Here is an 8,923-nt window from a genome sequence, read left to right as displayed (position 1 = left end):
ACACTGTTTCCCCATCTATTTCCCATGAAGTGATGGGACCGGATGCCATGATCTTCGTTTTCTGAATGTTGAGCTTTAAGCCAACTTTTTCACTCTCCTCTTTCACTTTCATCAAGAGGCTTTTGAGTTCCTCTTCACTTTCTGCCATAAGGGTAATGTCATCTGCATATCTGAGGTTATTGAAATTTCTCCCGGCAATCTTGATTCCAGCTTGTGCTTCTTCCAGTCCAGAGTTTCTCATGATGTACTCTGCATATAAGTTAAATAAGCAGGGTGACAATATACAGCCTTGACATACTCCTTTTCCTATTTGGAACCAGTCTGTTGTTCCATGTCCTAGGCACTGCTAATAGTAGCCAGAAGTCTTTGGCCCACATGTCTTTCAAATCTGTTTTGGTCCAAGTAAAATACCCTATGTTGCTTCTTCCCATATGTAGAGCTACACTATTACAATCTTGAGTTCATAAATAAATATATACATGTATAGCTCTTAAATAAATATATATTTTCAAGTTGCCTAGTCATCATTTTTATCAGAGGCTTAGTCACACATTTAGTAATGCAAGAAATTACAATCTTGTAAAATACACCAAATGCAAGTAACATAGCTAGTAGCTTAATAGGGTCATAAGCAAATATTTAGGCCAAGAGTTTCAATTAGGTGTGATCCAGTATATTACCAGCTCATCTGACTCAGTCTGTCCTGTACAAATCACTATCTTAAAGACAATGAAATACTTGTATTGTTCACAAGGCATCCAGCCTAATTCCCTAGTGTTATTAGGCTGATTATCCTTAATTTAACTATTCCCAATGTAAGGGAGATTTTAAACTTAAATGATTTAAATAATCTGGTGGGAGTCATATAAATCCACCCTGTAACTGAAGGAGGGTCCCTCCTAATAATCAGGAAGGTATATTTGCTGACTGAAATTTTGTTTGTTATTATTGAGCTTGAGTAACTTTAAAAGAATATTCATACTATAACCATGGGCAGAGAAAGCACCATTAATCGGCCTAGTGAGGGAGTCCAATCTAATAATATCAATAGTTGCTCAAACAGAACTATAGCTTTCTTCTGGAATAAATTTCCTAAGGGTCATCCAATTAGACCTGTGGAGAGGAGAAATCCACCAAGGTAACCCAGAAGTACTAGATGTAGGTAACTGATCATATGCCTAACAATTGGATTAATTTTTAAACTCTGTGTAAGATTTACCCCATGATAGAAAAACATGGATTTATGAAAAAGTCCAAGAAATTATCAATATAATTATAATATATAATTATATCCATATTTCTATAATTATAATTATATGACATTATTATCTAATGTAACTATTATGCTGAAAGTACTATAACTAATCATACAGGTCACATCAAGAATCTAGGGATAGCTGCCCACTTCTGATGTTGTCTTCTCTTTGTCTTGGTCGGAGTGTAGTTTCTCCTCTGTTTGAACTTTGTTTCAAGGTGAGTCTAAGGGCTCCAGTGCAAGACCTCTTTCTAAGTGGTAAATACAAATCCAAAAGTCAATTTCTTTTGTTTGTTCTGTGCACGAGCCAATCAAGATTATCTGACAAGTGTCCTTTGATGTAGGTTGGAGACAGTTCTTTAAATGATGCCTTTCCAAAATGCATAACCTTCTGGTTATAGGTCATGGGGCATCGAAATACAGTAATAAGCTTCAGATACAAACATAGTGTCCTTTTAATAATTCACTTAAACTTTACAATAATGTAACCTAACAACAGGGGTCTATCTCAGAAGTGAGTCTTGGGCAGTAAATACAGACCTAAATGAACAATACTAGAATTTAATATCCATATATGTAATTTTTCTCTCTAAAATTATGCTGACTTCTATCAAATATAATCAAATTAAGAGTAATTTGTTGGCAAAAATAAGTCTGCTTTCAGTAAACTTGGCCTGATTACTTATATAAGTGTAACTGAACATACAATCCTTTTAAAAATTGGTTTAGGTGGAACTCTTTATAAAGAATCTCAGATTGAATTTTTAAAAGGCTTCTTTCTCAAGGTGAGAAAAGTCATCCCAAGGGCATGCCATCAGATCCCACCTGTGAATTAATTTCTCTCTTCTTAGTGTTCCAAAGTGTCTTCTGACTCCCTCAACTGTCAGCAGGTGGACTTTCTTATTTACTTGATAAGTCTGCTAGCAACCTAAGGGTTTACAATTTTGGAGGGATCAGGTAGAAACAAAAGATATATGTTTCAGTTTTGCTTACAAAGGTATCACTAACCAAATTGCTGTAAGTCATAAGTAGTTTAAGGGGAAAGGTTTCCTTATATCTGGAAAACAGATTAAAAAGCAGTAATATTTCAGACCAGAAAAACCATAAAATCTATAACCATGTTCATCAGTTCACTCAGTCCTACGTAACTAATTCTTGATTTTTTCTTAACTGTTTTATAAAGCTTTTAAAAGCCTGCACTTGTCAAAAATCCTTTCTGTGAATTTTCTTGAAAATGAAGCATTTTTGCAAAGGCGTCAGGATCAAACAATAACTGTCTATGAACAACCAAGATTTTTAAAGACATGGTTAAAGATCCAATTCTGATGCAATTGACAAAGAAACTTCTTTACTGCTGTGACAGAACATTTTAAGATAATAATCAGAATTAAGACTGATAACATTTTACTATGACATACCAGATTCTTAGGAATTCCAATAATTTCTAGAGTATCTAAAACATTTCCCCTTACAATATAGCCTAAGGATGTTTATCACCATCCCTTTGAAATGCTTTCCATGCAGTTTAATATATGATATAAGCCTAGTTAGTTTAACATTTTTATCTTTGATAAAGAGAGAAAACAATTCCCTTAGGTGTTTCAGGACCTTTTGGAAAATCTCAAAGTAAGCTAAAGGTCAAATGAACTTCAAGTAGAATTTGATCTCTGGCAAATTTGCCAAAAATATCAAAAGGCTTTAAAAAAAACAATTGGTCAGGTAGCATCACAGGTCACTGTGAAACAATACTTATTCATTTAGCCAAGAAACAATAAAATATTTCAAAGGCAAATACAGAAAGTTATAAAAAAATTACTTAAAATACAAAAAAAATTAACAATCTGTTACAAAAGTAGATCAATATTCTTAAGAAAACTCTCCCCTCTTAATAGAGAGAAACCAAATTCAGGTTTTGTACCATTTTACCTTTGATATTGAAATTCATTTGCCCAATTGAATTAATTCTAACCTTAGTTCTGCCCAAACATAAAATCCTTTCTAAAGTTTCTTTTTTCCTCTCAAACCTACAGTTTTCTACACTTACAATAATCTGTCTCTTCTTTCCTATTAAGAAATAATTAGCATCAGAACACTCCAGTACTCTTGCCTGGAAAATCCCATGGGCGGAGAAGCCTGGTAGGCTGCAGTCCATGGGGTCGCTAAGAGTCGGACACGACTGAGCGACTTCACTTTCACTTTTCACTTTCATGCATTGGAGAAGGAAATGGCAACCCACTCCAGTGCTCTTGCCTGGAGAATCCCAGGGACGGGGGAGCCTGGTGGGCTGCCGTCTATGGGGTCGCACAGAGTCAGACATGACTGAAGCAACTTAGCAGCAGCAGGAACATCAGAACAAAATTATTTTCTTTTCCTTAATAAAACACATTTTTATTTCTTATATCTTCTTTTTACTTGCATACAAATATGTTTTCCATATTAACTTTATAGTCTACTTAGAATTATCAAATTTTAAAAAATATTTATTTCTTTGACTGCATTGGGTCTTCATTGGGGCATGCAGGATCTTTAGCTGCAGCAGGTAAACTCTTAGTTGGGGCACATGGGGTCTAGTTCCCTGAACAGGGATCAAATCCAGGCCCCTGCATTGAAACCACAGAGTCTTAATCACTGAACCACCAGAGAAGTCCTGAATTATCAACTTTCAAAAACCTTAATCTCTAGTGAAAACTGAGAAGCAAGCAATTACATACTGTCTTTTACATTAGCATCCCATAGATTGGCAAACTTGAAATACTATTTATAAAAACTCAACATGCAAAAACTAAGATCATTCAAAATTGGGAAAGGAGTACATCAAGGCTGTATATTGTCACCCTGTTTATTTAACTTACATGCAGAGTACATCATGTGAAATTCTGGGCTGGATGAAGCACAAGCTGGAATCAAGATTGCAGAGAAAAATATCAATAACCTCAGATTTGCAGATGACACTACCCTTATGGCAGAAAGCGAAGAGATAACAAAGAGCCTCTTGATGAAAGTGAAAGAGGAAAGTGAAAAAGCTGGCTTAAAACTCAGTGTTCAAAAAATGAAGATCATGGCATCTGGTCCAATCACTTCATGGCAAATAGATGGGGAAACAATGGAAACAGTGACAGACTTTATTTTCTTAGGCTCCAAAATCACTGCAGATGGTGACTACAGCCATGAAATTATAAGACACTTGTGCTTTGGAAGAAAAGCTATAACCCACCTAGACAGCATATTAAAAAACAGAGACATTACTTAGCCAACAAAGGTCCATCTAGTCAAAGCTATGGTTTTTCCAGTAGTCAAGTATGGATGTGAGAGTTGGACCATAAAGAAAGTTGAGCACCCAAGAATTGATGCTTTTGAACTGTAGTATTGGAGAAGACACTTGAGAGTCCCTTGAACTTCATGGAGATCCAACCAGTCCATGCTAAAGGAATGAATATTCAGTCCTGAATATTCAATTGAAGGAGTCATGCTGAAGCTAAAGCTCCAATACTTTGGCCACCTGATGTGAAGAACTGACTCAATAGAAAAGACTGATGAACGGAAAGATGGAGGACTGGAGAAGAAGGGGACAACAGAGGATGAGATGGTTGGATGGCATCACAGACTCAATGGACATGCGTTTGACCAAGCCTTGAGAGTTGGTGATGGACAGGGAAGCCTGATGTGATGCAGTCCATGGGGCTGCAAAGAGTCGGACACAACTGAGAGACTGAACCAAAAATCGTGGCATCCAGTCCCATCACTTTATGGCAAATAGAAGGGGGCAAAGTGGAAGCAGTGGTAGATTTTCTTTTCTTGAGTACCAAAATCATTGTGGACGGTGATTGCAGCCATGAAATTAAGACACTTGCTCTTTGGAAGAAAAGCTATGACCAACCTAGACAGTGTATTAATAAGCAGAGACATCCCTTTGCTGCCAAAGGTCCGCATAGTCAAAACTGTGGTTTTCCCAGTAGTCATGTGAGAGTTGGACCATAAAGAAGGCTGAACACTGAAGAACTGATGCTTTCAAATTGCGGTGCTGGAGAAGACTCTGGAGAGTCCCCTGGACTGCAGGAAGATCAAACCAGTCAAACCTAAAGGAAATTGACCCTGAATATTCACTGAAGGACTGATGCTGAAGCTGAATCTCCAATACTTTTTCCATCTGATGCAAAGAGCTGATTCATTGGAAAGATCCTGATGCTGGGTAAGATTGAAGACAAAAGGAGAAGAAGGCAGCAAAGGATGAGATGGTTAGATAGCATCACCAAGTCAATGGACATGAATTTTAGCAAACTCTGGGAGATAGTGAAGGACAGGGAAGCATGGTGTCCTGAAGTCATGGGGTCGCAAAGAGTTGGACTAGACTTAGTGATTAAACAACATAATTTCTAAAATGTGTGTGCTTTCTTAGAGAAAATGTTACAGTGTGGCACCAAATGTATTTATTAATAGTCCTGAATCTTTAGGTTCCCTGCAAAATGATATCTACATTCAGTAATTAATGTTTCAGCTACCTTGTTTTATTTGGAAGGGAACTTGATATTTAATAAACTTTCATCATTCAACTTAATGTAGGAAAATCCTAAAGTTTCAAGTTACCTAATATTCAGAGATACTAGTTATAAGTAGACATTGCTAAAACATGATTATATCTAAAGAGTTTACCTAAAACCTCCTATCTCTTTTACATTTAACAGCTTGATATTTTATAAAAAAAATTTCATCATACCAAGTTATTTTTCTTGCTGACAAGAAGATCTTATTGTAGTAAATCTAGGTATAATAAAAGTATTACATTTAATGTTGATAGCCCTAAAAACATGTCTATATTAATTAAACCAACAAATTTTTACTTTTACTTCAAATATTAATTTAATACTGAATATTCCTTAGTTCACATGAATGTAAAATTCATTTGGGTTAATTTCTTTTATATTTTTGAGAATCTATGTAAGTATTTAATTTTCTTTAAGTCAAGTAAATAGAGTTCATTTACAAGTTAATTTTGGTAATGCTTTCCAGAGGTAGACATATCATATCTATAAGGCTCGCACAGACATATAGACAGATACAACCAGAGATTTCATAGCTTCATTTTTAAAACTTAGTCATGAATCAGGTATTACAATCCCCTAGTATTTTAAATAACAGTTGGAATAAGTTGTTTACTTGCTTGAATTTAAAAAAGGTTTCTCCTTTTTTTCCTTAGTCTCTAGACCATCTAGAGATGGTCTAGATACTAGTTCCTGAGAGCACTGGTAAAGTCTTCACGTCTCAAGGCACCAGGAGAGAAATGCAAACTTCTCCTAGGAGGAACGAGTCCAACTTCCCACCTAATCACCCAATCCAGATTTCTCCAGCCTCTTTCAACCAACCTCCCAGTGTCTTCCAACTTCAGGGAGGTGGGGGAGAGGGGAGCAGTTATCAATTATACACTGCCAAATAAAACTTAGGATCATCAGTCAATAATCAGGAGACGTGAGAACCAAGAAAGGTCTACTCAAATTCATCTGGACTCATCGAGAATGAAGACAGACACAAGAGACCCTGCTGGTCTTTGAAGTACCAAGGGCTCTTGATCCTCATAAAATTCAAGCAAAGGAAAGTCTGGTCTGTGTCTCTTCATGGTCCCCAAAATAGTCAACTGAAATAATAATGCACAATGTACCTGTGAGTTTCTGTTTTATTTGGAGACTGACTGAGTACAAGGAGATGGCCTCTCAGAGAACTCTGAGGAACTGCTCCAAAGAGGTGGGGTGGAGCGAGGGGATGTTGGCTTGTCTGTGATATTGAAACTGTGCAGTCAGGGCACACAGTAGAAGGTTGCTAGTCACAAGGAACAGACATCTCAGTTAACTGACTTTAGTGCTTTTCTAAGGATGGGAAAATGAAAGAAGTTTGGATTCATAAAATTTTCTCTCAAAAATATCATCTGAAGGCCTATTCTGCCAGTTTTCCCAGAGCACAGAATGCCTCATTCCTGATCTCTGCCCTGAACTCCTTTCAGGGTGTGTTGAAAGTCAGCTACTACCGTGGCTACAGATTCAATCTTGGTAGAGCCAAGTGGGGAGCAACATTCTTTAGAAGCCACAAGAATTCGGCACGAATGCAAATAATTATGCCTACCCATTCATTCCACAGGATGTCTCAGGCCACATCTTATTGAGTGATATCAGGAGAATGTTTCAGGAAGCAGGGTCTGGACTAGACAGGTTCAGATCACAGCTCTGTTACTTGATTTCCTCATTTGGAGAATAGCACTGAAAATACTTGCTCTATCTCTATTTTATAAAAGTTCATAAGAACTTTTATTATGAGAAACAAGGCTGTGGGAGCCCTGTCTGGGGGTGCTTCAGTCTGAAGAAGGCCTTGGATGGAGGAGGCCCAAGTCTTAGAGCTTCCTTGACCTACTTGAACACAAGCTCCCTCCTGTTGCTGGGCCTTCACACATGCTGTGCCCTGAACTACTTGCTAAAAATCAACTCTTCCATAAAACCAAGAGGTGATTATATGTCTTTAATAGTCCTCCTAGGGGTTGCAAAAAGTTGGACACAACTGAGCAACTAAGCACAGCACAGCTTTATGATGCTATGCACGTGAATTTAAGTAGACAACAAGAGGTGTTCTACCAAGGAATAGCATATTTCTGGATACCTGCTTTCCTCTTTTCCACTGCCTCTATACTCTTGGAGGGGACACTATTGACCCCACTTCAATCAGCACCAAAGGTTAGAGGGGGAAATCTGAAATGCCTCATACAAAAGTAGGCCTTGCCTTATTTATTTGAGAGACATGGCCAAAACCCAGTATATCAGTGATAAAAATGTTCTAATTTAATTCAATTCTAACACTGTTATTAATAATATATTGACAGTAACAGGGCACGATTCAATGCATCAAGGATGAAAAATATCCAGAATTGTGCAATCAGGTAGAGATAGAGATAAGTAAGCAACTAATAAAATTGGGCAGAATGATAAAAATGATAAACTTATAATTGGACTATGTCACTACTTGACTTACAACCCTTCTATGGTTCTTTTACGGGAAAAAAAAAAATCTAACTCCTTACTCAGATTTACAAAGCCTTTAGTTCATTTCAGTTACTCAGTCGTGTCTGAATATTTGCGACCCCATGAACACAGCACACCAGGCCTTCCTTGTCCAGCACCAACTCCCAGAGTTCACTCAGACTCACATCCATTGGGTCAGTGATGCCATCCAGCCATCTCATCCTCTGTCGTCCCCTTCTTCTGCCGCCAATCCCTCCCAGCATCAGTCTTTTCCAATGAGTTAACTGTTCGCATGAGGTAGCCAAAGTACTGGAGTTTCAGCTTTAGCATCATTCCTTCCAAAGAAATCCCAGGGCTGATCTCCTTCAGAATGGACTGGTTGGATCTCCTTGCAGTCCAAGGGACTCTCAAGAGTCTTCTCCAACACCACAGTTCAAAAGCATCAATTCTTCGGCGCTCAGCTTTCTTTACACTGCAACTCTCACATCCATACATGACCACTGGAAAAACCATAGCCTTGACTAGACGGACCTTAGTTGGCAAAGTAATGTCTCTGCTTTTGAATATGCTATCTAGGTTGGTCAATACTTTCCTTCCAAGGAGTAAGCGTAGCCCCCGCGAATCTCTCAGGTTTCTTTTACCACTCTCTCCTTGCCCACAGGGCTCCAAC

Source organism: Bos indicus x Bos taurus, chromosome 7 (genome assembly GCF_003369695.1).
Source record: "Bos indicus x Bos taurus breed Angus x Brahman F1 hybrid chromosome 7, Bos_hybrid_MaternalHap_v2.0, whole genome shotgun sequence".
NCBI classification, from domain to species: domain Eukaryota; kingdom Metazoa; phylum Chordata; class Mammalia; order Artiodactyla; family Bovidae; genus Bos; species Bos indicus x Bos taurus.
Note: the sequence above shows the minus strand (reverse complement) of the source record.